Raw genomic sequence first — 27,770 nt, forward strand, 5'->3', positions numbered from 1 at the left:
ATAGTGCTGTATAGCATGAACTAATTCCCGCAGGGCGATTGTTTTGCGGTTTTTGGTTTTTGACCCTGCATAATTAGGCATGCGAAAGCAAATGCTTATTTGCATGAGCAATGTCTCGTGATTAGCCAATAGGCCAAATTTGCAAAGCCAGATTTGTCAGGTTCACTTGGTTGATGCACACATGTTCTTTCTCTGTTGTAATTAGCTGTATGCATATAGTGGTAACGAAGATGCTGGTAAGTTGCACAGTAATAGTAATGTATATTTCACCCACAGTATTGTGGAGGAGACCAGGCCTATGTATCATAGGAGGGGTAGGTATCCCTGAGTGTCAGGGTTCTGTGGGTATTACCCCGCTTTCTCAAGACCGAGACCAATATAGGCGAGTATTACCAAGTTACAAGTGGCTTTGCACCGCCCCCTTTCACAAAAAATCATAGGAAATTCTTTATTTACAAATAGAGAAGGGTAGATGACCTCTTGTGCTAGGGGGCAGGGCTACAGGCAAGGCTACAGGCAGGGCTGGCACTTCCATAGAGGCAAAGAGTGCAATTGCCCAGGGCCCCCAAGGTGTGTGCCCCCTTGGGCGCAGGATACAGCCGGTATATGGCTGGTCCTGCTGCTGCACAAGTCCCGGCTGTGTTAAATACTATTCCCCCCCCCCCCAGGCCGCCATCTTCTGACGGCGCCAAAGTTACTCCCTGTGCCTGCTATAGCCGTAATTACTATTACGGCCTATGGTGGCGCCGGCTGCGCCCAAGTCTCCAGAGCTGGATTCACTTGGGAGACCTGGCAAGTAGTTAACTTTATCTATTTAGTAAACTTTATTTAAACAGGAAAATCACACACACAGTCGCTGAAAAGTGATTAAAAAGCGTTTATGCAGCATTCCTATCCCCTGCATTGATGCACAATCCCTCCAAAAATGCTGCATGCAGTCCAATTGCTATTTGTTCCCATTGCAACAGCGGATATGGGTTCTCCTCCATTTACTTTCATCAGTGTATCGCTTTTTGGGATCGCCAGTGATCAGCAGCTATCCGAAAGTGCAGCCAAAAACATGCTAGTGGACCACAGGCTGAAGTCAGATTGATAGTACTATGGACCAGTAACCACCAGCTACCACACTGCACATAAACCTTCACACAATATAGTTGGTCTAAAAGCGTAAAACCATAAAATGTTATTGCATTTTGTCTCAGTCACTACTTAGCTATGGAAACGTGCCTGCAGCTACTTTAAGCTGTGCGCTCCCCAATTAACATGGTCAGGTCGTTCGCAAAAACAGTTACCTGGACATGTGAGGTAGCAAGATGCACGCGCACGCACGCACGCACGCACGCACGCACGCACACACACACACACACACACACACACACACACACACACACACACCTCAATCCTGCAATATATGCAATAAAGACTCTGTTAACTAAAGAGCTTAGCTCACACACGACAAATCCTCTTGGAGGGACAGTGCCTTTTTGGGAGCCCTGTCCCTCTTTCAGGACTTTGTCCCTCTTTCTATGTAAATATATATATTTCTCTACTAAAAATGTGTTTGATGGACACTAAACTTTATTTCCATCCTTTAAATTGATATATTACTACCGTATATTCTGGCGTATAAGACGACTGGGTGTATAAGACGACCCCCCAACTTTTTCAGCTAAAATATAGAGAGTTTGTGATATACTCACCGTATAAGACTACCCCTCTTCCAACGTACACCAAATTTTGAAAAAAAAAAATCATATACTGGTGCTGTACTGTTCGTGGTACCCAGTATATAACAGTATATAGTCAATTGACTGGTTGGATTGGTCAGCTCTCGCTCTCCCTAAGTGGATTGGTCAGCTCTCCTTGTCTACCTGTTTATCAGAGCAGTATGGAAGAATAGATCGCAATGTGACCATAAAACACGCCTCTTTCACCCTTCTGGCCCACCCTTGTATCCTATTTACCTCCCTCTCTGCCTCTCAGATCTCGCACATATGCGCCTGCCCCGCTTCACTACAGTCCTCAGCAGCAAGATCTGAGAGACGGTAACAGGATAGGGGGTATCACCCAGCATCAATGATACCTGGCGTATAAGACGACCCCCAACTTTTCAGAAGATTTTCAAGGGTTACAAAGTAGTCTTATACGCAGGACTATACAGTAATTTTAAAATGTTAATATGAAGGAAAATTTTTAGTTGATCAGCAAACACACTTTTGGCTCAGCCAGCAGAATCCACAGGGATCCAATAAGTTGTGTTCCAGCACTCATCCTCAAATCCTAATCATAATATGTTGGATGTTTGTGGAGTTTGGATACGCTGCGATATATGACGAGGATTTGAAAAAGCGCTATTGCTGGTCTGCATTGGTCAGCCATATCATCTGGTGAGAGGATAGATATATATAGATAGATAGATAGATATCGCTGGGTGAACAGTGTTTGCTGGGAGCACTGGTGTTGTGGAGGCTTGCTGTGTAAACATTAAAGGGAACCAGAGGCCCAGAAAGATTTTATACATACCTGGGGCTTCCTCCAGCCCCATACGCACCGATCGCTCCCACGCCGCCCTCCTCCGCTTCCTGTATCCGGCGGTACCGGGTCCCGTAGTTTTGGCCAGTCGGCGGCAGCACGTGGACAATTGTCTGCATCACAGGGGCTCCCAGCATACCCTTACGCGTGCGGGTGCCTACTGTGCAGCCGCACGCGTAAGGGTATGGAGGGAGCCCCTGCTCATGCAGACATTTGGACGCGTCTGCCGGAAGTGACGGGACCCGGTACCGGCGATCCAGGAAGTGGAGGATGGCGGCGTGGGAGTGATGCAGGCTTATGGGGCTGGAAGAAGCCCCAGGTATGTATAAAATCTTTTTTTCTTTTTAGGATTCCGGCGTCTCTGGTTCCCTTTAAGCAGTATTACACCATTGTGGCTTCTCTCCATATGAGTGCTGGAGGACAACTTATTGGATCCCTGTGGATTCTGCTGGCTTGGCCAAAGGTGTGTTTGCTGATCAACTAAGGTTGGCCACGTTTTTTGGTGAGCACATTCTATTTTATTGGCCGTGTGAATTTAAATTGGAGGACCACTTTGTAGAGTGTTATGTGGGGCTCTCTGGCATATGGAATATGACGGATTTGTCATCTTTGCATTTGAGTTATTTTATCTAAATTTGACTGTGGAGCGCTGTACCACTCCATTATTTGTTTCTCCAAATTTTGTATGCAAATTTATGCAACTATAAAATTGACAACTAAAATATAGAATAACTTGGCGCTCCTCACTATACTCCTAACTTTTCTTTCCTCACTTATCCTGGTTCGCTTCCTGCATACAGGTGTGTGTAACACCAACAGAGAAATTATTTATATAACACAAATAGCAGAGCGATCAACAGTTCTCATAAATTTCAACTTTCATTAAAATGTCCTTTTCAAAGTAAGCCTAATGCTTTTATACATAATTGTCCATCCACATTTCATGAAGATATATTCAACCTTGGAGAACTTCCTGCAGCAAGGTATCCTTAACCACTTTAACCATATACGCTCACCAAATCAAGTGGCCAATCCTCTCAGATTAGCAATTTAGCGTTTTTGGCCTTGCCAGCACAATTTCCCCCGATGACTCCACCGGTCCCTTCAGATAACCAGCTTTCAGCTCAGGGTGAGACAAAAAAACAAAAGTACAATAGTGTGATACCGTCTATAAATGGGTTTCAAGTGTTGCCACCAGTGCACCCCTTTTCCACAACAGTGCTGCCCTGTGTGCCTCCACCAAAACAGATACACAGAGCGCTCACCAGATGCACTGGCCGACCCACAACAGACCAGCAAGGGAGCGTGTTGGTATGGATTAGCCTCCAATCTTTGGTATATAATATCTCCTAGGGCTCAAACAAAGTCGACCATAGCGTAATTCCGTTAAATTTTAATAAACTTTAAAAAGTAGTGCACTTACAATCTTCCAGTAAAACATGCGCATATAAAATCACAGTACAGGATCCTCCAGCGTCTCCTCAGCTCTCCAAGCTCCGCCCTACTAGTTTCGTCGATTGACTCATCAGGGGCTTGGCCAATCAGAGCTGAGGGACGCTTTAAGTAGTTTACACCCATGTCACAGAACCAGCTGCCTCAGCTGGATTCACTCGCTGCTAATGCTGCTATCATACCAAGCAGCCAATAGGATGGGCTATATGTGTTGAACTACATTGCCCACAAGCCTTAGCGACAGTTTTCGCATAAAATTAGTGTAAAAAATACTCACTCATCTATGTCTCTAAAGGTGCGGAATATGTCCTCCCGTCCGGGTGAGCGGTGATATTCCCCGCTCTGCTGTATATTACAGGCCTGTCGCACTTGCTCCTTCCTACTGTCTCCAAACTTCAAGCCCCAGAGTCCCCTTATGTGCGCCGATAGCCAATAGCATTCTAAGAACTACAGGACCCACAGTCCTCCTTGTTCCAGCGGCGGCCATTTTTAATTCCCAAAAACGGACTACAGGGGAGAAAAGAACTACAAAACCCATAAACCTCCTCGCTAGAGCGGCGGCCATTTTTCCCACAAAACGGACTACAAGGACAGTAAAGCCCTCTACGTTATAGTGAACGGCTAATTAAGGTGGCAAAAACGCCAACCTGGCAAGGGAATAATAGAGCATTGTGATACTGAGTATATATGAATAGCTTCAATAAACACTACTGCCTATTATTAAAGGGATCCCTAATTACAAGGACAGAGACAAACTAAAAAAATGATGATGTATTAAAATACAAAAATGAAAATAAAAATAAAAATAAAAATAAAAATGAAAATAAAAATGTCTTTGAAGGTCTAACTCTTATGAAGACCAGTGGATTGGCAATACCATCAACCGATGAGCTGCCCACACATCCTAGACCCTAACTCGCCACCCTACCCCCTAAAATTTGGGTTACCTAGTAACCTCAGTGTACCCTGTGGTGTGAACCTTATGTACTACCCCATCTCTGGCCATATGGCCTCAATGTAACCCTGCAATGTGCACCTCATATGCCACAGGTTCCCACCAACCGGACCGGTGGTGTAAACCATATCTCCTGTATAGCATAAAGGCAGCTCATGAATCCAACCTCAACAGTATACCCTCCCCTGCTTTTAAACAACTTAACCAGTCAAAGCACCATTCCCCCCTCCCACATCTCCCAATGACACCCTAATCATCCGCGATGAAACAATTTATATCAAGTTCCACATTTAATCCACCAGGGGTGAGTGTCTTTAACTCATAAATCCATCTCGTCTCCATTTTGGAAATTTCCCTAATTTTATGACAACCCCTCCACCTAGCCGTTAGTTTTTGTAACCCACAGAAATTGAGAAATGCCGGATTTTTATTGTGCTTCTCTAAAAAATGTTTAGAGACGCTGTGCCCCCCAAAACCCCTCGCTATATTATTGACGTGCTCCCCAATCCTCCTTTTGAGGGTCCTTTTCGTGCGGCCCACATATTGCAGGCCGCACGGGCACCAGAGGAGGTAGACCACATATTTACTATTACAATGGATAAATTCCTTAATTTTGTGACTTCTCCCTGTGCGCAAAGAACTAACTTCCTGTTTTCTAATCCCCTGTGCTCTTTCACAACCAACACATTGATGACACGGGTAAAAACCCACATTCCCCCAAGCATCAGTTCTATCCCTAATTTTAGGGCCATCCACATATGTTTTAACCAATTTCTGCTGTAAGTTACTTGCTCGCCTATAAATGAACTTAGGTTGTTCTGGTAGAGCCCTACCCAGAACAGGGTCATTCCTCAAAAGACTCCAATGTCTCTTGAAAATCCTTTCAACCTGCTTGTACTGTGAGTTGTAATCCATCAAAACCGCATACTCAAAGGCATTGGACCCATTTTGTCCTTCTCTTTTGTTCTCTAAATAATGTTCTCTCTGTGTATTCAAAACTTCATTGGAGATTTTTTCAAGGTAATCCCCTATTGTACCCCTTTTCCACAAAACGCTCAATGAGCATTTCAGCCTGCATGATATAATCTATTTCAGTACTACAGTTCCTACGTATCCTACTCAGTTGGCCTTTAGGGATGTTACGCATCCAATTAGGATGGTGGCAGCTTTGTGTCGGGATATAGGAGTTCCGATCAGTTTGTTTAAAAAAAGTTTTCGTTCCCACTCTTCCCTCCTTGTTCATAACCACCACATCCAAGAATTCTATTTGTTCTTGACTACATTTCATGGTTAATTCAATACCCCACTCATTGTTATTGGCCCACTGTATATATCTCTCTAGCTCCACTATATCACCACTCCAGACCCAAAACAGGTCATCAATGAACCGTTTCCAATTTGATACTCGATTACTCTCCTGTGCCCTTAAAATCCTTCTCTCCCACTGATCCATAAAAATATTTGCTACACTGGGAGCAAACTTTGCCCCCATGGCACATCCAACAGCTTGCACATAAAATGTGCCGCCATACCAAAAATAATTATGTGATAAACAAAATTCTAATAATTGTAAAATGAACCCAATTTGGTCCTCACCTACCTGCCCGAAATCCGTTAAAGCTTCCCTTACAGTTTCCAATGCCCTTTCATGCGGAATGATGGTGTACAACGCAGTCACGTCTGCCGTGACCAGCACATCACCATCCTTTATTTCCATACCATTGATTATTCTCAAGAAATCTTTAGTATCCTTCAATAAATATGGTAAGGTTCCCACCACTGGCTGTAAAAAGATGTCGATATACTCACCAATCCTCTGGTTCAGTGACCCTATCCCACTGACTATTGGTCGTCCAGGCGGGTGGGTTTGGCTTTTGTGAATTTTAGGGTTAATATACATAACCGGGATGCGTGGAGCATCCACCATGAGATATTTAAACTCTGCGTCCTTTAAAATTCCTTTTTCCAACCCACTCCTGAGAATTGTCCTCAGTTTTTCCATATACTCACTAGTTGGGTCCCCCTTAAGCTTTTTATAGGTGCTGCTGTCACTGAGGATTTTTGTCATCTCTTGTGTGTATTGGTCATGATGCATAACAACCACCCCTCCCCCCTTATCAGCTGGCCTTACCAGAATCTCCTTTTTCTCACTAAGATCACGTATGAGCTGTGCTTCAGTTTTATTATTCATCATATTCAACAGTTCAACTTCTTTAAGTACCATATTCTTAAAACTTACTAATGTGCTTTCCTTTGACATATCTGGTGGATTAAACGTGGAACGATTTTTCAATTTAGTATGTACAAATTGTGAATCAATACCTCCCCTGTTGCTTCTACTTGTAGGTCCTTCTTTGGCTAAAAAATATTTTTTTATATTCATCTTACGGATAAACTTATGAGTATCCACATACACATTGAATTTGTTTGCTCCTTGCTGGGGTGCATACTTCAAACCTCTGTCAAGCATATTAAGTTCACCTCTGGTCAATGGTATACCACTAATGTTGAAAATACCTTTTCCATTCATTTCCTTCTTTTTAGATCTCCCCCCTCTTCTTCCCCGTCTATATCTCTTTTGCGTATATTCCTTATTTGGTAATCCATTTCCTCCCATCTGTCCTCCTCCCCCCTTCTTTTCCCTAAAAAATGATGGTGGGTGACCTCATCCACCTCCCGCTTCAAGGGTTCATACCTGTTGAAGGTGGGCAGTAATTCCCTTTGTTCTTTTTCTTCCCAGCTCCCCTTTGCTGGTGGTCTCCTGTGTGGGCTTGAGTGGTAACCCCGGTAGGGTTCATTCATGTATTCCCCATTATAGCTTCCCATCTGCACTCCCCTGTTACTTCTAGGTCCTCTCCCTCTATTGTACCGGGGGATTTCCCACTGATCTTCTTTATCTTGTCTAAACCCCCTTCTGCTGGGCGAGTTATACATACCTCTACCTCCTCTCATGGGTCTCTTTGGGACTGCTCCCCTATTCCATTGGGGCCCAGACCCACCATATGTCCCCTCTTTCTCATATGGGACATCCTGGGTGTCAGCCTCACATTCCAAATCCCTAATCCTATTTTGGGGTTCGCTAGATCTCTGGGTGTCCTCCTCTTTCTTTTTCCTCTTACTTTGTTCCACCTGCCATTTGTATGCTATTTTTTTCTTATAGTCTTGCCAGTCATTTTGGAATCTGTTAGTCCTGATCTCACACACTTCTTTTTCACATTTTTGCACAACTTTACTCAAGTATGCTGCATTGGTTTTAACCTCATCATCATCCTTATATGGTTCCAGCTTTCCTTTAATGGTATCTATTTCCTTACCCAACCTTTCTAACCTATTTTGTTTCCTTTTGGCCAAGATTTTCAGAAGATTAATCCCACAGTTATTCAGATACTCCCCCCCTTGTGCTGGCAAGGCCAAAAACGCTAAATTGCTAATCTGAGAGGATTGGCCACTTGATTTGGTGAGCGTATATGGTTAAAGTGGTTAAGGATACCTTGCTGCAGGAAGTTCTCCAAGGTTGAATATATCTTCATGAAATGTGGATGGACAATTATGTATAAAAGCATTAGGCTTACTTTGAAAAGGACATTTTAATGAAAGTTGAAATTTATGAGAACTGTTGATCGCTCTGCTATTTGTGTTATATATAAAATTGACAAATTTAATTTTACCTGAGCAGGATTTGATTGGTTCATTTTCAAGCTGCATAATTTTGCATACAACATTTGCATAATTCTGCATCAACTTAAAATTATTTGCATCTCATTGACCACCTGCCAGATCTGTCAGCAATAATGTGACAGCAACATAGAAAATACATTTATAGGGCATCTTAAACTGGGAAAATGTACTTTTATATAGGTATAGGTTTACATGTATTTTAAATGTTACAGTTTTCTCAATAGTGGTGCTTTAATGGGATTATGGAACACGAGGGAGGGAGCAGGTTAGGGTTCATTGTATATGACAAGTCTCTTTTAAGATGTAAAGTGCCCTCAGTAACCTCACAAATAAAACATTGTTTATAAGGGGGGGAAAGGAATCTTGGAGGATATAGAAGGAACTGATTACCTTAATTCAAGCCACATATGCACAGTGGCTGCCTCTCCTAGCACTCTGTGGGCTAGAAGGCTGAATCACACACTGATCACAGAGGAGGGTCAGCACTGTGGCTTTCCCCTCACACTCAATATTATTATATGTCTTCCCTAAATCCTATAGTCAGACAAGTTCAGAGAGAGGCTTCGTGCTCTGTACCACAATGCTGTGATCAAAGGAACAGCCGAGATCTCAGACTGTCTGATGGAGGAGAGGCGGCAGAGGGGGTGCCTGGGGAGTAGGTGAAAAGAATTGCAATATATTCAACACTATCACAGATCTCTGCCTTAACCCTTCCTTTGCCTCAGGTCCTCACACAGCAGCCTTTGTCAACCGTTTTATCCCTGAGGAAACCTTCACATCATTTTAGGATTATAGGGAACCCCTACAGAAAAAGTAAACACGTGCATGGGGTGGGAAGGGATCAGCAGGACTGCCAGGCAACTGGTATTGTTAAAAGGAAATAAATATGTCATATCCCTTTCACTTCAGTTGTCCTTTAAAAGTGGATGTGGTTCAACAGATTTTTTTTTTTTTTTTTATTGCAAAAGCATCTATGTTTAAAGTGAACTAGAGACGAAGCACCCTCATGTATTTTATTTTACTATATATGTCAGTGGGAATATTAGAGAAAACACCTAATTTGCTCTCTGCTTCACTCTTAACTGATCAGCTTGCTTCTTATCAGCACTGATAAAATCCCCAACTAAGCATTCAGCCTGGCTTTGCTCAGAAATCATTATTGCAGAGCCAGAAGGGGGCAGGCTTGGGCTTGAAAGACAGACTCATCTATAATGATTCCTGAGCAAAGCCAGACTGAATGATCAGTTGGGGATTTTATCAGGGCTGATAACAAGCAGGCTGAGCAGTGAAGGATGAAGCAGAGAGCAGGGTAGGTGTTTTCTATAATGTTCCCACTGATCTATATGGTGAAATACGAGAGTGCTTCATCTCTGGTTTAAAAAAAAAACAAAAAAAAAAAAAACAGTTTAACCGATTGAGGGCCACAGGCTTACTCTAGTGACCAGGCCATTTTTTTTTTTTTTACAATTCAGCACACTGCAGGTTTAACAGTTTGCTGCACGGCCGTACAACTTAGCACACAAACAAATCAGCCCTCCTTTTTCTTGCCACCAGCAGAGCTTTCTGTTGGTGGCATTTAATTGCTGCTGATTATATATAATACATCTCATGGGTTTTCATGAGCTGTATGCCAAAATCATCAATATTAAAACAATAAAAGGCTTGAACTACTTCAGTTGTGTGTAATGAATCTAAAATATATGAAAGTCTAATGTTTATCAGTACATTACAGAAAATAATGAACTTTATCACAATATGCTAATTTTTTTTGAGAAGGACCTGTATGTGTGTGTGTATATATATATATATATATATATATATATATATATATATATATATATATATATATATATATATATATATATATATATATATATATATATATATATATATATATATATATACACATATACATATACATACATACATATACATATACACATACACATACACACACATACAGTGGCTTGCAAAAGTATTCGGCCCCTTGAAGTTTTCCACATTTTGTCACATTACTGCCACAAACATGAATCAGTTTTATTGGAATTCCATGTGAAAGACCAATACAAAGTGGTGTACACGTGAGAAGTGGAACGAAAATCATACAGGATTCCAAACATTTTTACAAATAATTGCAAAGTGGGGTGTGCGTAATTATTCAGCCCCCTTTGGTCTGAGTGCAGTCAGTTGCCCATAGACATTGCCTGATGAGTGCTAATGACTAAATAGAGTGCACCTGTGTGTAATCTAATGTCAGTACAAAGACAGCTGCTCTGTGAAGGCCTCAGAGGTTGTCTAAGAGAACATTGGGAGGAAAACCATCATGAAGTCCAAAGAACACACCAGACAGGTCAGGCAGGGATAAAGTTATTGATAAATTTAAAGCAGGCTTAGGCTACAACAAGATTTCCAAAGCCTTGAACACCCCACGGAGCACTTTTCAAGCGATCATTCAGAAATGGAAGGAGTATGGCACAACTGTAAACCTACCAAGACAAGGCCGTCCACCTAAACTCACAGGCCGAACAAGGAGAGCGCTGATCAGAAATGCAGTCAAGAGGCCCATGGTGACTCTGGACGAAATGCAGAGATCTACAGTTTAGGTGGGGGAATCTGTCCATAGGACAACTATTAGTTGTGCACTGCACAAAGTTGGCCTTTATGGAAGAGTGGCAAGAAGAAAGCCATTGTTAACAGAAAAGCATAAGAAGCCCCATTTGCAGTTTGCCACAAGCCATAGGGGCTTGTCAAATATGGTGGTGCAGCATCATGCTCTGGTGCTTCTATGGCCAGGGGGGAAGGGCGGCAATCTCCCCCCAGGCCGCCTTTCATTCAGTGATTAAGGGCTCGTTTCCACTATCGCGAATCTGCATGCGTCCAACGCATGCAGATCCGCACATGTAATACAAGTGGATGGGCCTGTTTCCACTGTAGCGTTGTTGAGGTGCGTTTTTTTCAGCGTGAAAAAAACGCACAAAAGAGCCAACGATTTCGCCTGCGTCGGGAATCCGTGTGAATCGCCGCTAATGTATTTAATAGTAAAAACGCATGCGTTTGTTACATGCGTTTTTACCCGCGATTTCGCGTGCGATTTCGCACCTTTTTCAATTTTATTTAGCCCTGGCAGTGTCATGGTTAATTTCGCATGGCACCCTGCCATGCGAAATCGCATGCGAAATCGCGGGTAAAAACGCATGTGGAAACGCATCCACATGCGTTTTTACAAGCGTCGGAATGCGGCCGAAATCGCGTCGCAACAGTGGAAACAAGCCCTTAAGGTGGCCATACACTGGTCGATGTGCCATTAGATCGACCAGCTGACAGATCCCTATCTGATCGAATCTGATCAGATAGGGATCGTATGGCTGCCTTTACTGCAAACAGATTGTGAATCGATTTCAGCCTGAAACCGATCACAATCTGTTCAGCTGCTCCTGCCGCCTGTCCCCCCCCCGTATACATTACCTGAGGCTGGCTCCCGGGCGTCTTCTCTGCACTGCACTGCACTGCACCGCTGTTCTTGCTCCATCCCGGCGCTTCCTGTGTTACTCCGTGACCAGGAAGTTCAAATAGAGCGCCCTCTATTTCAACTTCCTGGTCACCGGAGTGACACAGGAAGTATAAGCGTACACTGGGACATGCGGAAATGCGGTGCAGCGAGGAGAAGAGGACCCCGGAGCCAGCTTCAGGTAATGTATACATGCTCGGATCGGGCCCGAATCGTACGCCGCAAGCGACGCGCTCCTACCGCCGGGCGATCGAGGGTAATTTCCCGCACGGCGCGATCGACGGACCGATCCGATTTCGGGAGGAAATCGGATCGGCGGGTGCGTTTAGCGCAAGCGATTGGCAGCAGATTCGATCCCAGGATCGGATCTGCTGTCGAAACGGCCGTGAATCGAGCCAGTGTATGGCCTGCTTTAGGGCTGGTTCAGTGTCTGGTGTATTCAGGTTTGGTGTTGTAAGGCAATGTGAAACACTTGGCTAGCTGATAAAAGTGCAATTAGAGGGCAGGCAAGCTGGTAAATATACACAGCATGATGCAGAGCTTGCCTGGAGGGTCCATGGGCAAACATCTGTCTTGTTTCTCCCCATTGTTCTAATGACTGCATGTGTGGGCAAGGCTTTAAAGAGAACCAGAGATGAAGCAACCTCATGTATTTTACCTTATAAATCAGTGGGAACATGACAGTAAACACCTAATCTGCTCTTTGTTACATTGTTCTCTGTTTAATTTGCCTGTTATCACCTCTAAGATAAGAATCCCGACTAAGCAGTCGGTCTGGCTTTGCTACAGAATAATTATAGCTGAGACTGTGTTCTTTGCTGTCTTCAAGTCCAAGCCTGCCCCCTGCTGGCTTTGCCCAGGAATCATTATAGCTGAGTCATTATAGCAAAGCCAGAATCAATGCTCAGTCTGGGATTCTTATCTCAGCTAGATAACAGACACTTTTAGCAGTGAGGATGGAACAGAGAGCAGGGTAAATGTTTTCTCTAATGTTCCCACTGATTTCTATGGTAAAATACACAAGGGTGCTTCGTCTCTGGTTCACTTTAAACAAGTTGAAAAGTTTTTGACAGTCCCTAGACTCCACGAGGGCTGCTTTCTGACTTGTGTAAGAGACTGGCAGGGACAGGAGTCATGTTATTGGCAAGTAGCCTCTGTGTGATGTGAGACTGCAATACAGCTCTGCTCCATCTCAGGCTATTCTCAGTCTCTCTCCACTCCTCCTCTCTTTGAGCTAGTGCACGCCAAAATCACAATAGCAATCACTAGCAATTTGCAAGTGCGATTTTGTGAAGCGGTTTTCAGAGCGATTTTTGAATGAATCGCTCCAAAAAATGCTACATGCAGTGTGTTTGCGATTTTTAAAAGATCACAATGCTGCTGTGAGAACACCGTCATAGGGTAACATTAGCGAAGCGCTTTTCAAATCACTGTCGATTTGAAAATCGCTCAGAAGCACTCTTGGTTGGCACCAGCCCTCCCTCATTCACCTTTGTTTCCCTCTTCCCCTAGTGCTGGCTGTGTCTTCTTCTTATACAGGAAAGCTAAATAAAAGTGCAATCCTGGTGAGGCAAATTATTGATATTATTATTATTTAGTATTTATATAGCGCCACCATCTTCCGCAGCGCTGTACAGAACATATTGGCCTCAATTCACTAAGCTTATCTCCTGTCTTTAATAACTCTTCTAGAGTTGTTACCATGGTGATAAGGCATGTAGTATTCAGGAAACATTTTACCTCAGGCAAACCTAAAGTTACCTCTTCTGTCTTTAAGTTAACTCTTTAACCTCCCCAGCGGTATGGACAGAAATGTCCATCCATAAAAACATGTTATGAACAGTATAAACGTGCATACACATCAATACTCTCCTGCACCGTATACTAGACCCTTGCTTGACACATTTTGGCAAGTTACAGGGGAAAAAAAGTTTTAAAAATACATTTTATCACTTTTTGCAAAGAAATCCTGGGAAAATTGAACGCTGGGGAGGTTAATCCTTAAAATAACTCCAGAGTTAAAGACAGGCTGTTCATTAACTGCGTGTGAAAATAACTACAGAGGAGGTAACTTAACTACAGAAGAGGTAACGTAAGGAATGAAGAGATAAGAGAATTCTCTTACTAGTGGAAGTAAGTTTTCTCTTGCCTTCTCTCCAGCATGATCTTAGTGAATTGAGGCCAAAGTCTTGTCACTTAACTATCTTCTTCCTTCTCTTTCAGCTTTTCTCTCCTCACCGTTTCTCCCCTTCTTTGCATAAGGTCTCAGACATGCTATAAGCGCTTTTCTGAGCGATTCTGATGGCTAAAAAGTGCTCATAAAAGCGCTTATAGTGTGTTTGAGCCCCTAGTATTTGTATGCTGCGGGTAAGTTGGGCGCCAGGAGTGCCAAATGATGGCTCTTCCTGCTGCCACTAAACTCCCTGGCAGGGTTAAATACTATTCTTCCTCCGAGTCGTTGCAACTCTGAGGGAGGTGTAATTTGGGGTACGGTGATCACCGGAGCCCTGAATTTCCCTTAAGCGCCCCGCGCAGCATATTATTGTTGCTATGGGGCTCCTAGTTTGGGTAACCGGTGCTGAGCGCCGTGCACCAAATCCACCTGCTTTGCCTTCTCTCTCCTCTCTCCAATCTTGTTATTAGAAACCATAATCTAAAGCTGGCCATACATGCATCAATTGTTAGGGACAGATTCTTTCACTATGATCGACCCATAATGGCTTTTCCACCTGTTAGTACTGAGTATGGATGTGGCCTATAGGGTTTCATACTATAGTGAAGTGGGTCGTGGGCAGGCAGTGATTCACTGCCACTGACCACCAATAAAAAGCAGGTAAGCAAGGCATGGATTTTGGGGGGGGGGGGGGAGTGAAAACAGTGATGGAAGGAGGGATACCGAAACTTTGGAAATTAGCATTAACGAGGCAGGGATTATGGTGCCAGCAGAAAGGTCAGTAAGGATGTGTCTGGTAATGGGGGAGGGGATATCCGAGGTGGAAGAGGGGCATATTTGAGGGATTAGTAGAGATGGTGGCGAAGGGGAGGACATAAGTGTGTGTGTGTGTGTGTGTGTGTGCGTGCGTGCGTGCGTGCGTGTGTGTGTGTGAGGGGGAGGGGGGGGGGGGGAGGAATGAGCTTTGGGGAATTAAAGTGGCCATACATCTGTTGACTTGATAGCCAATCGATCATCCGTTTTGATATTATCGAATCAGATAAAAATTTTGGCTGGAAATTGGTTGAATGTATCAATCTGAGATGTTGGGAAATATCAGGCCAATGTGGTTGTCAGGTGCGATAATCATGGCATGCGATATAACCATGAATGATAGACATGACTTAAACCCCGGACGTTGTCACTCAAAATGTATTATGTGCACCCATTGCCTGTATTTCCGCATTGGCGCTCCACGTGACTACTGGCATATACCACGTGGGGTGCCTGTGTGACGTCATTTGGGCTGGGGCTGCCATGATAACGGGCCTCTGGTTTGTGTTTCCCCCCAGGCCACAAGGTCCCAGTCCTCCCCTGGCTTCTATTCAGCAGGGACAGGGAAGCTGGTCAGAGTTGATGGGAAGAAGGATGGAGCCAAACACAGGGCAATTTTGGAAGAAAACCTCTTGAAGTCTGCAAAAGACTTGAGACTGGGGCGGAGGTTCACCTTCCAGCAGGACAACGACCCTAAACATGAAGCCAGGGCAACAATGGAACGGTTTAAAACAAAACATATCCATGTGTTAGAATGGCCCAGTCAAAGTCCAGATCTAAATCCAATCGAAAATCTGTGGCTAGATCTGAAAACTGCTGTTCACAAACGCTGTCCATCTAATCTGACTGAGCTGGAGCTGTTTTGCAAAGAAGAATGGGCAAGGATTTTCAGTCTCTAGATGTGCAAAGCTGGTAGAGACATACCCTAAAAGACTGGCAGCTGTATATTGGTGTATTAAATTTGTCTGTATTATGTACTCCATGTTAGTTTCTTACTTTATACAGCACCACGGAATATGTTGACGCTTTAGAAATCAATAATTATCTTCTGATTAACTTCCTTCTGTGCAAGCTTACACTGAACGGCAGTGCCACCTGTAAAACACTGAGGAAATGCTCGCATAGCGTAATACAACTTTATTAAAATGATAAGAAAAAGTTTTTCACTCACATTTAGTCAGTAAAAATATAGCATACAGCATATATCATAAAAATAATAGTTGGTACAAAAAACATCCAACTCCTCAGTTCATGAAACTACCGACTAAAAACACAGGTACCCTAAATTGCTCTGACTCCTCGACGACTCAACCCTTGCATGGCTATAGAGCGGGTACAAAAACCACCCAACTCTAACTTATCAGATCAGCTAAATTCGGCGCCCGGCACTGAGAGCCCGAGTGCCGAAACTGGGCACCCCATAGCAGCAATGCTATGCTGCGCGGGGCACGTATCGGTAATTTGGGGCTGTGGCGGCTGCCAGACCCAGAATTACATCCCCCTCTGAGCTTCGACAACTCGGAGGGGGAATAGTATTTAACACCGCCTCAGAGTTTAGCGGCAGCGGTGAGAGCCGTCATTCGGCTCTCACTGCGCTGAACTGAACAGCGCCAAAATAATATGCACCCCCCAAAATTGCTCCGACTCTTGACTCCAACTTCTTAGTCTAATTCTTACCAGGGCTGTGGAGTTGGTACAAAAATAATTTGACTCCTCAGTTTATTGAAACCACTGACTCCAGGTAGCCAAAATTTCTCTGACTCCTTGACTCCGACTTCATAGCCCTCATAAAAACAACAGAATGCTTGTCATCTCATCAGTGTTCTTTCATGTGCTGCCGTCACAAGGAAGAACACAGATAACTGGCGTTTTGATGGAAGTTACTTAGGGTCAAGCGTAAGCATCTCTGCTCCTCATGATGAAGCGATAGACTTAGACTTTTAAATAATTAAGTGAGAAACTAACCCACCAAAAATAAATGGCAACTTACAAAGAAACTACAACATAGCTTAGTTAAAGTCAGATAGTAACTAAAAAAATGCAATAGTAATGCCTGATGTATCTAGGTGAAAACGTATATACCAGCAGGGGTCGAGTCCTGCGTGAACGCGGGTGGACGACGTCCACTTACTTGTTTGGGAGAGTGGACGTCGTCCACCCTAGCACCCTGGAGGAAAGGAGCGCAGTAGAGAGGAGCATTGTGCAGAGCAGCAGGGAAGGGCGGACATCTCCCCCCCCTTCCCTCACCTTGGGGCTCCTCTTCCTGGCTCTCCCCTCCAGAACGATTGCAGCGGCGGTGGCTGGCAGCAGGCATCAGTGGGCGGGACTTACCTCCTCCTGTTCCGGCGAGTTGACGCTGTGCGTGCCGCTGCTCTGGTCTTCACTAGACCAGACTAGCTGCACGCACAGCTTCAACTCGACGGAACGAGAAAGGAGGTAAGTCCCGCCCACTGATGCCCGCTGCCAGCCACCGCCGCAATCGTTCCGGAGGGGAGAGCCAGGAAGAGGAGCCCCAAGGTTAGGGAAGGGGGGGGGGGGGGGAGAAGATGTCCGCCCTTCCCCACGCTGTGCACAATGCTCCTCTCCACTGCACTGCTCCCCTCCAGCTGGGGGGACACCAGCCTACCTATTCTGCAGACGCCTATAGACTGGCTATACTGGGGACACCTATACACCTGGGTACATATACTGGAGACACCTATACACCTGGGTACATATACTGGGGACACCTATACACCTGGCTACATATACTGGGCACATATACACCTGGCTACATATACTGGGGACACCTATACACCTAGCTACATATACTGGGCACATATACACCTAGCTGCATATACTGGGGACACCTATACACCTGGCTACATATACTGGGGACACCTATACACTTGGCTACATATACTGGGGACACCTATACACCTGGCTACACTGGGGCCACTATACACCTGGCTACATATACTGGTGACACCTATACACCTGGCTACATATACTGGGGACACCTATACACCTGGCTATACTGGGGGCACCTATACACCTGGCTACACATATACTGGGGACACCTATACACCTGGCTATACTGGGGGCACCTATACACCTGGCTACATATACTGGGGACACCTATACACCTGGCTATACTGGGGGCACCTATACACCTGGCTACATATACTGGGGACACCTATACACCTGGCTACATATACTGCGGACACCTATAAACCTGGCTATACTGGGGACACCTGAACACCTGGTTACATATACTGGGGACACCTGGCTATACTGGGGACACCTATAGACCTGGCTACCTATTCTGGAGACATCTATACACCTGGCCACCTATTCTGGGAATATCTATACACCTGACCACCTATTCTGAGGACATCTATACACCTGGCTACCTATTCTGGTGACATCTCTACATCTGGCCACCTATTCTGGGGAAAACTATACACATGGCTCCTTATACTGGGGACACCTATAGACCTGGCTAGCTATACTGGGGGTACCTATTTTGGGGGAACTGCTGTCAGATCTTTATTTTTGGGGAACCACTGATGCCAGATTACATGTATTTTGGGGAACTGCTGCCAGATTGTGTATGTTGGAGGACCACTGCTGCCAGATTACATGTATTTTGGGTGTTACGTGTATTTTGGGTGTTCCGCTGCCAGGTTTCGCGTATTTTGGGGAACTGCTTCCAGATTATGTGTATGTTGGGGGAACTGCTGCTTCCAGATTGTCTATTTTGGTGGAACCACTGCCATATTATCTGTATTTTGGAAGAACCTCTGCCAGATTATGTGTATTTTTGGTGAAATGCTGTCAGATTACATCTACTTTTTGGGGATACACTACGACAGAGCTCAAACTTCCCCTAGCAGACCTTTTATATCACTGCTAAGGCCATGTATATTTGGCCCCAACCATGACCACGCCCACGGTATGCATGACCACACCCGTTTTTGGTGCGCCGCGAAGAGATTTTTAGGGTGAGTCCACTCACTTCTTTTTCCAGGACTAGACCCCTGTATATCACATTTTAGTGTTCACCATTAATTACCGTGTATGTAAGTAAGGAGGAGGGTTTAAGTAATAAGCATGCAGCTGAAGAGTAATTGCTGCAGCTTTTCAGCCAATTAGCCGATATTTCGGACATGATGGGTTAACATCTGTTTTGCACAGCAACTTGGCTTGAAAACATAATTTCTAAATCCAAAGAACAAAATTAACCTCTGATGTATGAAGGACGTCTATAAATGTAATGCGGCAAGAGACATAAAAGCGGGGTAATTACCGGCTATTGATAAACATATACTACTCTGTGTTCTGATAAAAGAGGCCTGATTATGTTTTTCTGCATATGACATAAAAGACCGTCACTGGCTTTGATTATACAAAAAGGAATCTTTTCAAGACATCAAAAGAGCCTGACAAGCAGAGAAAAGTGATAGGAGTTTTACCATAGAGTCGTTTTTTTTCCTGGCTTGGATTGCAGTTTATTTAAATGCCACAAGAGGGCACTACAGAGCAGTAATACTCCGATATAATGGAGAATCAGCTACCTGAATAATGTGAACAAAAGCAAACACAAGTTTCAAGCTGCTACCGATTTTAATTGGCTCGGTTTCAAGTTGAAAATTTGCTTTTCAATGATCATCACTGCTCATGTAGATTTTTTTTCACTAATATTAGAATCATCTTTGATGTTACATTACTTTGGTATCAGTTTGATGCCAGGGAAATGTAGTAGATAAGAATTCCGCTGCACCAATATCAGGATAAAAGTCCAATTTTTATTGAAGCAATTGCGGATAAACAGTAACACAGCTCACACGTATCGGAGCAAACTTATGGCTCCTTAGTCATACCTATGATTATTCTATGACTAAGCTATGCCTAAGGAGCCATAAGTTTGCTCCGATACTTGTGAGCTGTATTGCTGTTTGTCCACAATTGCCTCAATAAAAATTGGACTTTTATCCTGATATCGGTGCAGCGGCAACTATACTACCTATACTGGGGGCAACTATACTGCCTATACTGGGGGAAACTATACTAGCTACCTATACTGGGGCAACTATACTAGCTATCTATACTGGGGCAAATATACTAGCTACCTATACTGGGACAACTATACTACCTATACTAGGGGCAACCACCAGGCTACCTATACTGGGGCAACTATACTACCTATACTGGGGGCAACTATACTACCTATACTGGGGGAAACTATACTAGCTACCTATACTGGGGCAACTATACTAGCTACCTGTAAGGCAACTTCATCTAATCAGTGGCCGGCCTCACTCCGCACATCCAATCAGACAACGGTACCCTGCCTAAGTATCAGCTATGAATATCAGCTGACACTGCACTGTCAGCTGACCCAGTGCTGTCAGCTGACTACTGTTTACCTTTGCAGAGGGCATACTGAGAATGCGTCCTCTGCCTATCAAAGAAATGCGGCCTGTGTCCCAGCCTGCACATCATCAGCGGGGAACAAGCGCCGAGACCAGGAAGTAGAGGCCTCAGCCCGGTTCTCGGTGCAAATTTCAGCATAAACAGATAAGTTCCTTATACTACCTATACTGGGGCAAATATACTATCTACCATATACAGGGGGAACCTATATCTGGCTACCTACCTGAACATTTTCGGGTGCTGTGCGATCATTCCAAATCGAAAGAGGTGGGGGGTTTGCAGGGGATCAGGGGTGATGCATTCTCACTAGTTTACCTCAGGCAGCAAAAAGTCTAGAAAGCCCTGACGGGATCCAATAACACGATCGCCCCCAGCGTTAAGCTCCAAAGCTTTGGAGACAGTGTCTTCTTTCATGCTGCCCCTACCCTGTAGAGTGCCTCACCACACCCAACGAAGACAGCTCCAACCCTGGAGGCACCTAAATCAACACTGAAGAACTAGCTTTTTAGTCTGACACATATGATCTCATAAGTTTTCCCTCTATGCACTTTCCTATGGGAAGCACTTTACAAATGTTTTTGTTGTTGTTGCTTTATAAATATGGCAATCTTTGGGCAAAAAAAAAGAAATGATCTAAAATCAGATTGCCTCTTTTTATATTATGTCACTGAGGCTGGGTGCACACATAGCAGAAACGCTGGCGTTGCGGAAAACGCTGCATTTTTGCCGCTAATGGAAGCCTATGGGCCGCAGGAAAAAAATGCATATCAAAAACACATATGCATTTTTGATGCTTTTTTTATTGTTGGAGAATATTCAAAAACGCATGAAAAACGCACATAATTAAAGTCAATGGAAACACAATGGCATGCGTTTTTCATGCATTTTTGCTTAAATTGTTTTGTGATGAATTTCCGCTTCCTGTTGTCTTCCTAGTGATTTGCATAAAATGCAAAATGAAATCGCATGAAAAACGCATACAAAATGCAAATATGCGTTTTTAGATGCGAACTGCTGTATGCTTTGCTGGGCTGGGACCAGGAGGCTTTGCTAGGCTGGGGGGTTTACTTTGCTGAGGGCTCTGCTTTGCTGGGCTGGGGCTTTGCTGGGCTGTAGATAGCTTCCCTCAGCATAGGTTAGATAGGCAGCTTCCTCCAGTGTAGGTTAGATAGGTAGGTTTCCCCATTATAGGTTAAATAGGCAGCTGCCCCCAGTGTAGGTTAGATAGGTAGGTTTCCGCATTATAGGTTAGATAGGCAGCTTCCCCCAGTGTAGGTTAGATAGGCAGCTGCCCCCAGTGTAGGTTAGATAGGCAGCTGCCCCCAGTGTAGGTTAGATAGGCAGCTGCCCCCAGTGTAGGTTAGATAGGCAGCTGCCCCCAGTGTAGGTTAGATAGGCAGCTGCCCCCAGTGTAGGTTAGATAGGCAGCTGCCCCCAGTGTAGGTTAGATAGGCAGCTGCCCCCAGTGTAGGTTAGATAGGCAGCTGCCCCCAGTGTACGTTAGATAGGCAGCTTCCCCCAGTATAGGTTAGATAGGAAGGTTCCCCCAGCATAGATTAGATAGGTAGGTTCTCCCAGTATAGGTTATATAGGTAGCTTCCCCCAGTATAGATTAGATAGGTAGGTTCCCTCAGTATAGGTTAGATAGGCAGCATCTCCCAGTATAAATTAGATAGGTAGGTTCCCTCAGTATAGATTAGATAGGTAGGTTCCCCCAGTATAGATTAGATAGGTAGGTTCCCCCAGTATAGATTAGATAGGTAGGTTCCCCCAGCATAGATTAGATAGGTAGGTTCCCCCAGTATAGATTAGATAGGTAGGTTCCCTCAGTATAGATTAGATAGGAAGGTTCCCCCAGTATAGATTAGATAGGAAGGTTCCCCCAGCGTAGATTAGATAGGTAGGTTCCCACAGTATAGATTAGATAGGTAGGTTCCCCCAGTATAGGTTAGATAGGTAGGTTCCCCCAGTATAGGTTATATAGGTAGGTTCCCCCAGTGTAGATTAGATAGGTAGGTTCCCCCAGCGTAGATTAGATAGGTAGGTTCCCCCAGCGTAGATTAGATAGGCAGCTTCCCCTAGTGTAGGAGGGGGCACGGGGCGGAGAACGGGCAGTTAAAAACTCACCTGTCTTCAGATCACCGCAGGCACAGCTTCCATGTGCTTCCGGCTTCCTCCCTGCGGTGTCCCTCGCAATGGTAACCAAGACGACGGATGCCGCTGGGAGGAAGTTGGAAGCACATGGAATCTGTGCCTGCGGTGATCTAAAGACAGGTGAGTTTTTAACTGCCCGCTCCCCCCCCGCCACTCCGCCCAGTGCCCCCTCCTGCCAGTCAATAGATCCGGGGGACCATGGCAACAGGTTCCCGGCCGGTGCCCCGGATCAAAGACGGTCGACACCCCTGCTGAATACACTTTACTAAACTTCACAAATAAAACGTTTTTGACTCCAACTTGGCAATTTGTTTTCAGAGTGTACTACTCACATTTATCCTCCAGATGTCAGTGTTGCAGTTTTTTTTCCAAAGCAATCCATAGTTCATTATTCGCACCACTTTAGAGAAGAGAATAAAGACAATTCCTGCAAAGCAAGAATAAGCATTGCAAAGTTACAAACATTATGTATTTATATGCAATGTTCTACTTTGTTCTTTATTTGTATTTTTCACCGAATGTTTGATGTTAAGGAAATTCTACCAGTACAATATAACGCATATGTTGTAATTGTCTAACAAGTACCAATAAAAAGTTAAATTTGAAATAAACATTATGTTGTGATAGTTATCCTTGATCTATCTCAGCCATTTAGCTGATGTGGAGTAAGACATGTCTGCATTAGCAGAGCACTAATTTAGCATGTAATTCTCCCCTTGATCTGTGTGTGCTCATTGGCACTGACTGAACAGAGAAAGGATGCAAAAATAAAAGTCTACAAATAGTGCACTGTTGTCATGGTTGCAGTGGTGCAGCTGAGAAGCTTGGGCCCCCAGTGTGAGTTTTACATGGGGCCCCTCTATTGATATGAAGTCACAAAACTTACCAAGTACAGTTTCAGTGTCAGAGAGGTGTAATCAGAGTAAGGAAACAGTTAAAGGACAACTGTAGTGAGAGATATGGAGGCTGCCATATTTATTTCCTTTTTAACCACTTGAGAACTACAGTCTTTCTACCCCTTAAGGACCAGGCACTTTTTTTCCATTCAGACCACTGCAGCTTTCACGGTTTATTGCTCGGTCATACAACCTACCACCTAAATGAATTTTACCTCCTTTTCTTGTCACTAATACAGCTCTCTTTTGGTGCTATTTGATTGCTGCTGCGAGTTTTAGTTTTTATTATATTCATCAAAAAAGACATGAATTTTGTCAAAAAAATGACTAACTTTCTGTGCTGACATTTTTCAAATAAAGTAAAATTTCCTATACATTTGAGCGCGAAAGTTATTCTGCTACATGTCTTTGATAAAAAAAAATCCATTCAGTGTATATTTATTGGTTTGGGTAAAAGTTATAGCGTTTACAAACTATGGTGCCAAAAGTGAATTTTCCCATTTGGAAGCATCTCTGACTTTTCTGACCACCTGTCATGTTTCATGAGGGGCTAGAATTCCAGGATAGTATAAATACCCCCCAAATGACCCCTTTTTGGAAAGAAGACATCCCAAAGTATTCAGTGAGAGGTATGGTGAGTTCATAGAAGAATTATTTTTTGTCACAAGTTAGCAGAAAATGACACTTTGTGACAAAAAAAAAAAAAAAAAGAAAAAGAAAAAAGAAAAAAGTTTCCATTTCTTCTAACTTGCGACAAAAAAAATGAAATCTGCCACGGACTCACTATGCTCCTCTCTGAATACCTTGAAGTGTCTACTTTCCAAAATGGGGTCATTTGTGGGGTGTGTTCACTGTCCTGGCATTTTGGGGGGTGCCTAATTGTAAGCACCCCTGTAAAGCCTAAAGATGCTCATTGGACTTTGGGCCCCTTAGCGCAGTTAGGCTGCAAAAAAGTGCCACACACGTGGTATTGCCGTACTCAGGAGAAGTAGTATAATGTGTTTTGGGGTGTATTTTTACACATACCCATGCTGGGTGGGAGAAATATCTCCGTAAATGACAATTTTTTTATTTATTTTTTTACACACAATTGTCTATTTACAGAGATATTTCTCCCACTCAGCATGGGTATGTGTAAAAATACACCCCAAAACACATTATACTACTTCTCCTGAGTACGGCGATACCACATGTGTGGCACTTTTTTGCACCCTAACTGCGCTAAGGGGCCCAAAGTCCAATGAGTACCTTTAGGATTTCACAGGTCATTTTGCGACATTTGGTTTCAAGACTACTCCTCACGGTTTAGGGCCCCTAAAATGCCAGGGCAGTATAGGAACCCCACAAATGACCCCATTTTAGAAAGAAAACACCCCAAGGTATTCCGTTAGGAGTATGGTTAGTTCATAGAAGATTTATTTTTTTGTCACAAGTTAGCGGAAATTGATTTTAATTGTTTTTTTTCACAAAGTGTCATTTTCCGCTAACTTGTGACAAAAAATAAAATCACAAGCGGAAAATGAAACTTTGTGAAAAAAAAAATACAACTCAAATTCTGCTAACTTGTGACAAAAAATAAAATCTTCTATGAACTCATCATACACCTAACAGAATACCTTGGGGTGTCTTCTTTCTAAAATGGGGTCACTTGTGGGGTTCCTATACCGCCCTGGCATTTTAGGGGCCCTAAACCGTGAGGAGTAGTCTTGAACCCAAATGTCTCAAAATGACCTGTGAAATCCTTAAGGTACTCATTGGACTTTGGGCCCATTAGCACAGTTAGGCTGCAAAAAAGTGTCACACATGTAGTATCGCCGTACTCAGGAGAAGTAGTATTATATGTTTTGTGGTGTATTTTTACATAGAACCATGCTGGGTGGGAGAAATATATCTGTAAATGACACATTTTTGATTTTTTTTTTTACACACAATTGTCCATTTACAGAGAGATTTCTCCCACCCAGCATGGGTATGTGTAAAAATACACCACAAAACACATTAAACTACTTCTCCTGAGTACGGTGATACCACGTGTGACACTTTTTTGCAGCCTAGGTGCGCTAAGGGGCCTAACGTCCTAGTCACAGGTCATTTTTAGCCAATTGGATTCTAGACTACTCCTCACGGTTTAGGGCCCCTAAAATACCAGGGCAGTATAGGAACCCCAAGAGTGACCCCATTTTAGAAAGAAGACACCCCAATGTATTCTGTTAGGGGACTGGGGAGGTGATCGGAAGGGGGTCTGAGGGTTTGGCCGAGTGATTAGGAGCCCACACGGGGCAAATTAGGGCCTGATCTGATGGGTAGGTGTGCTAGGGAGTGACAGGAGGTGATTGATGGGTGTCTCAAGGTGTGTTAAAGGGGGGAAATAGATGCAAGCAATGCACTGGCGAGGTGATCAGGGCTGGGGTCTGAGGGCGTTCTGAGGGTGTGGACGGGTGATTGCGTGCCCTAGGGGCAGATTAGGGCCTAATCTGATGGGTAACAGTGACAGGTGGTGATAGGGGGTGATTGATGGGTAATTAGTGGGTGTTTAGGGTAGAGAACATATGTAAACACTGCACTTGGGAGGTGATCTGATGTCGGATCTGCGGGCGATCTATTGGTGTGGGTGGGTGATCAGATTGCCCGCAAGGGGCAGGTTAGGGGCTGATTGATGGATGGCAGTGACAGGGGGTGGTTGATGGGTGATTAGTGGGTTATTACAGGGAAGAACAGATGTAAATAATGCACTGGCGAATTGATAAGGGGGGGTCTGAGGGCAATCTGAGCGTGTGGGTGGGTGGGTGATTGGGTGCCCGCAAGGGGCAGATTAGGGTCTAATCTGATGGGTAACAGTGACAGGTGGTGATAGGGGGTGATTGATGGGTAATTAGTGGGTGTTTAGGGTAGAGAACAGATGTAAACACTGCACTTGGGAGGTGATCTGATGTCGGATCTGCGGGCGATCTATTGGTGTGGGTGGGTGATCAGATTGCCCGCAAGGGGCAGGTTAGGGGCTGATTGATGGGTGGCAGTGACAGGAGGTGATTGATGGGTGATTGACAGGTGATCAGTGGGTTATTACAGGGGGGATAGGGGCATACAGTACACGGGGGGGGGGGGGTCTGGGGAGAATCTGAGGGGTGGGGGGGGGGTGATCAGGAGGGAGCAGGGGGCAGTTTAGGGTTAAAAAAAATAGCGGTGACAGGGAGTGATTGATGGGTGATTAGGGGGGGTGACTGGGTGCAAACAGTGGTCTGGGGGGTGGGCAGGGGGGGGGGGTCTGAGGGGTGCTGTGGGCGATCAGGGGGTAGGGGGGGGAAATCAGTGTGCTTGGGTGCAGACTAGGGTGGCTGCAGCCTGCCCTGGTGGTCCCTCGGACACTGGGACTACCAGGGCCGGAGGCAGCCTGTATAATAGGCTTTGTATACATTACAAAGCCTATTATACACATTGTGAGCGGCGATCCGGGTGCTAGTAACCCGCCGGCGGTTCCCGAACGGCCGGCAGGTTACAGCATGAGGTGGGCGGAGCCAGTCGTCGTCGGCTGATCGCGTCACGAATGACGCGATCGCCGCATAACCACGCCCGCCACCGCCCCCACCGATGGGCGTATTGCGGTCGTTTAGGCCCAGTCTTTGTCGCCGTCCATCGGCTGGGGGCGGTCCTCAAGTGGTTAAGCAATACCAGTTACTTGGCTATCCTGCTTGCCTCTAATACATTTAGCCATAGACCCTGAACAAGCATATGAAGATGAGGTGTTTCTGACATTATTGTTAGGTCTGACAAGATTAGCTGCATGCTTGTTTCTAGTAATATTCAGACACTACTGCAGCCAAATAGATAAGCAAGGCTGCCATGCAACTGGTATTGCTTAAAAGGAAATACATATGACAGCCTCCATGTACCTCTCACTACAGTTACACAAAGATGGAGACACCGAGAGCCCAATATAGTTTAGTATGTACTGGTAGAATGGATATGTAGAGGCAAGTATGCAGATATACTCACAAACAAGGGTTACCATCCAGGTAACCACTATATCAGCAGGTGGGGAAATTAGACCTGTCCCCAGTCAGGATTAAAGGGGAACTGAAGTAAGAGGTATACGGAGGCTGCCATATTTATTTCCTTTTAATCAATACCAGTTGCCTGGCAGCCCTGCTAGTTTATTTCCCTGCAGTAGTATCTGAATAACACCAGAAACAAGCA

The 27,770-nt window shown here is 44.5% G+C and overlaps 1 protein-coding gene across 5 annotated transcripts in view; it reads right to left on the reverse strand.

The window, feature by feature from the left end:
- Positions 1-27,770, reverse strand: part of NRBF2 (nuclear receptor binding factor 2) — a 100,699-nt gene that overhangs the window by 16,859 nt on the left and 56,070 nt on the right. For 4 of the 5 annotated variants that reach the window (XR_011024236.1, XR_011024237.1, XR_011024234.1 and 1 more), the window contains 2 exons: positions 23,013-23,107; positions 16,108-16,216 (listed from right to left, as the gene is read on the reverse strand). The gene's annotated coding sequence lies outside the window, so the exon portion shown is untranslated. The remainder of the gene's footprint in view (positions 1-16,107; positions 16,217-23,012; positions 23,108-27,770) is intronic. The other variant, XR_011024235.1, reaches the window with a different exon arrangement.

This window comes from Hyperolius riggenbachi, chromosome 10 (assembly GCF_040937935.1).
Source record: "Hyperolius riggenbachi isolate aHypRig1 chromosome 10, aHypRig1.pri, whole genome shotgun sequence".
Lineage (NCBI taxonomy): Eukaryota > Metazoa > Chordata > Amphibia > Anura > Hyperoliidae > Hyperolius > Hyperolius riggenbachi.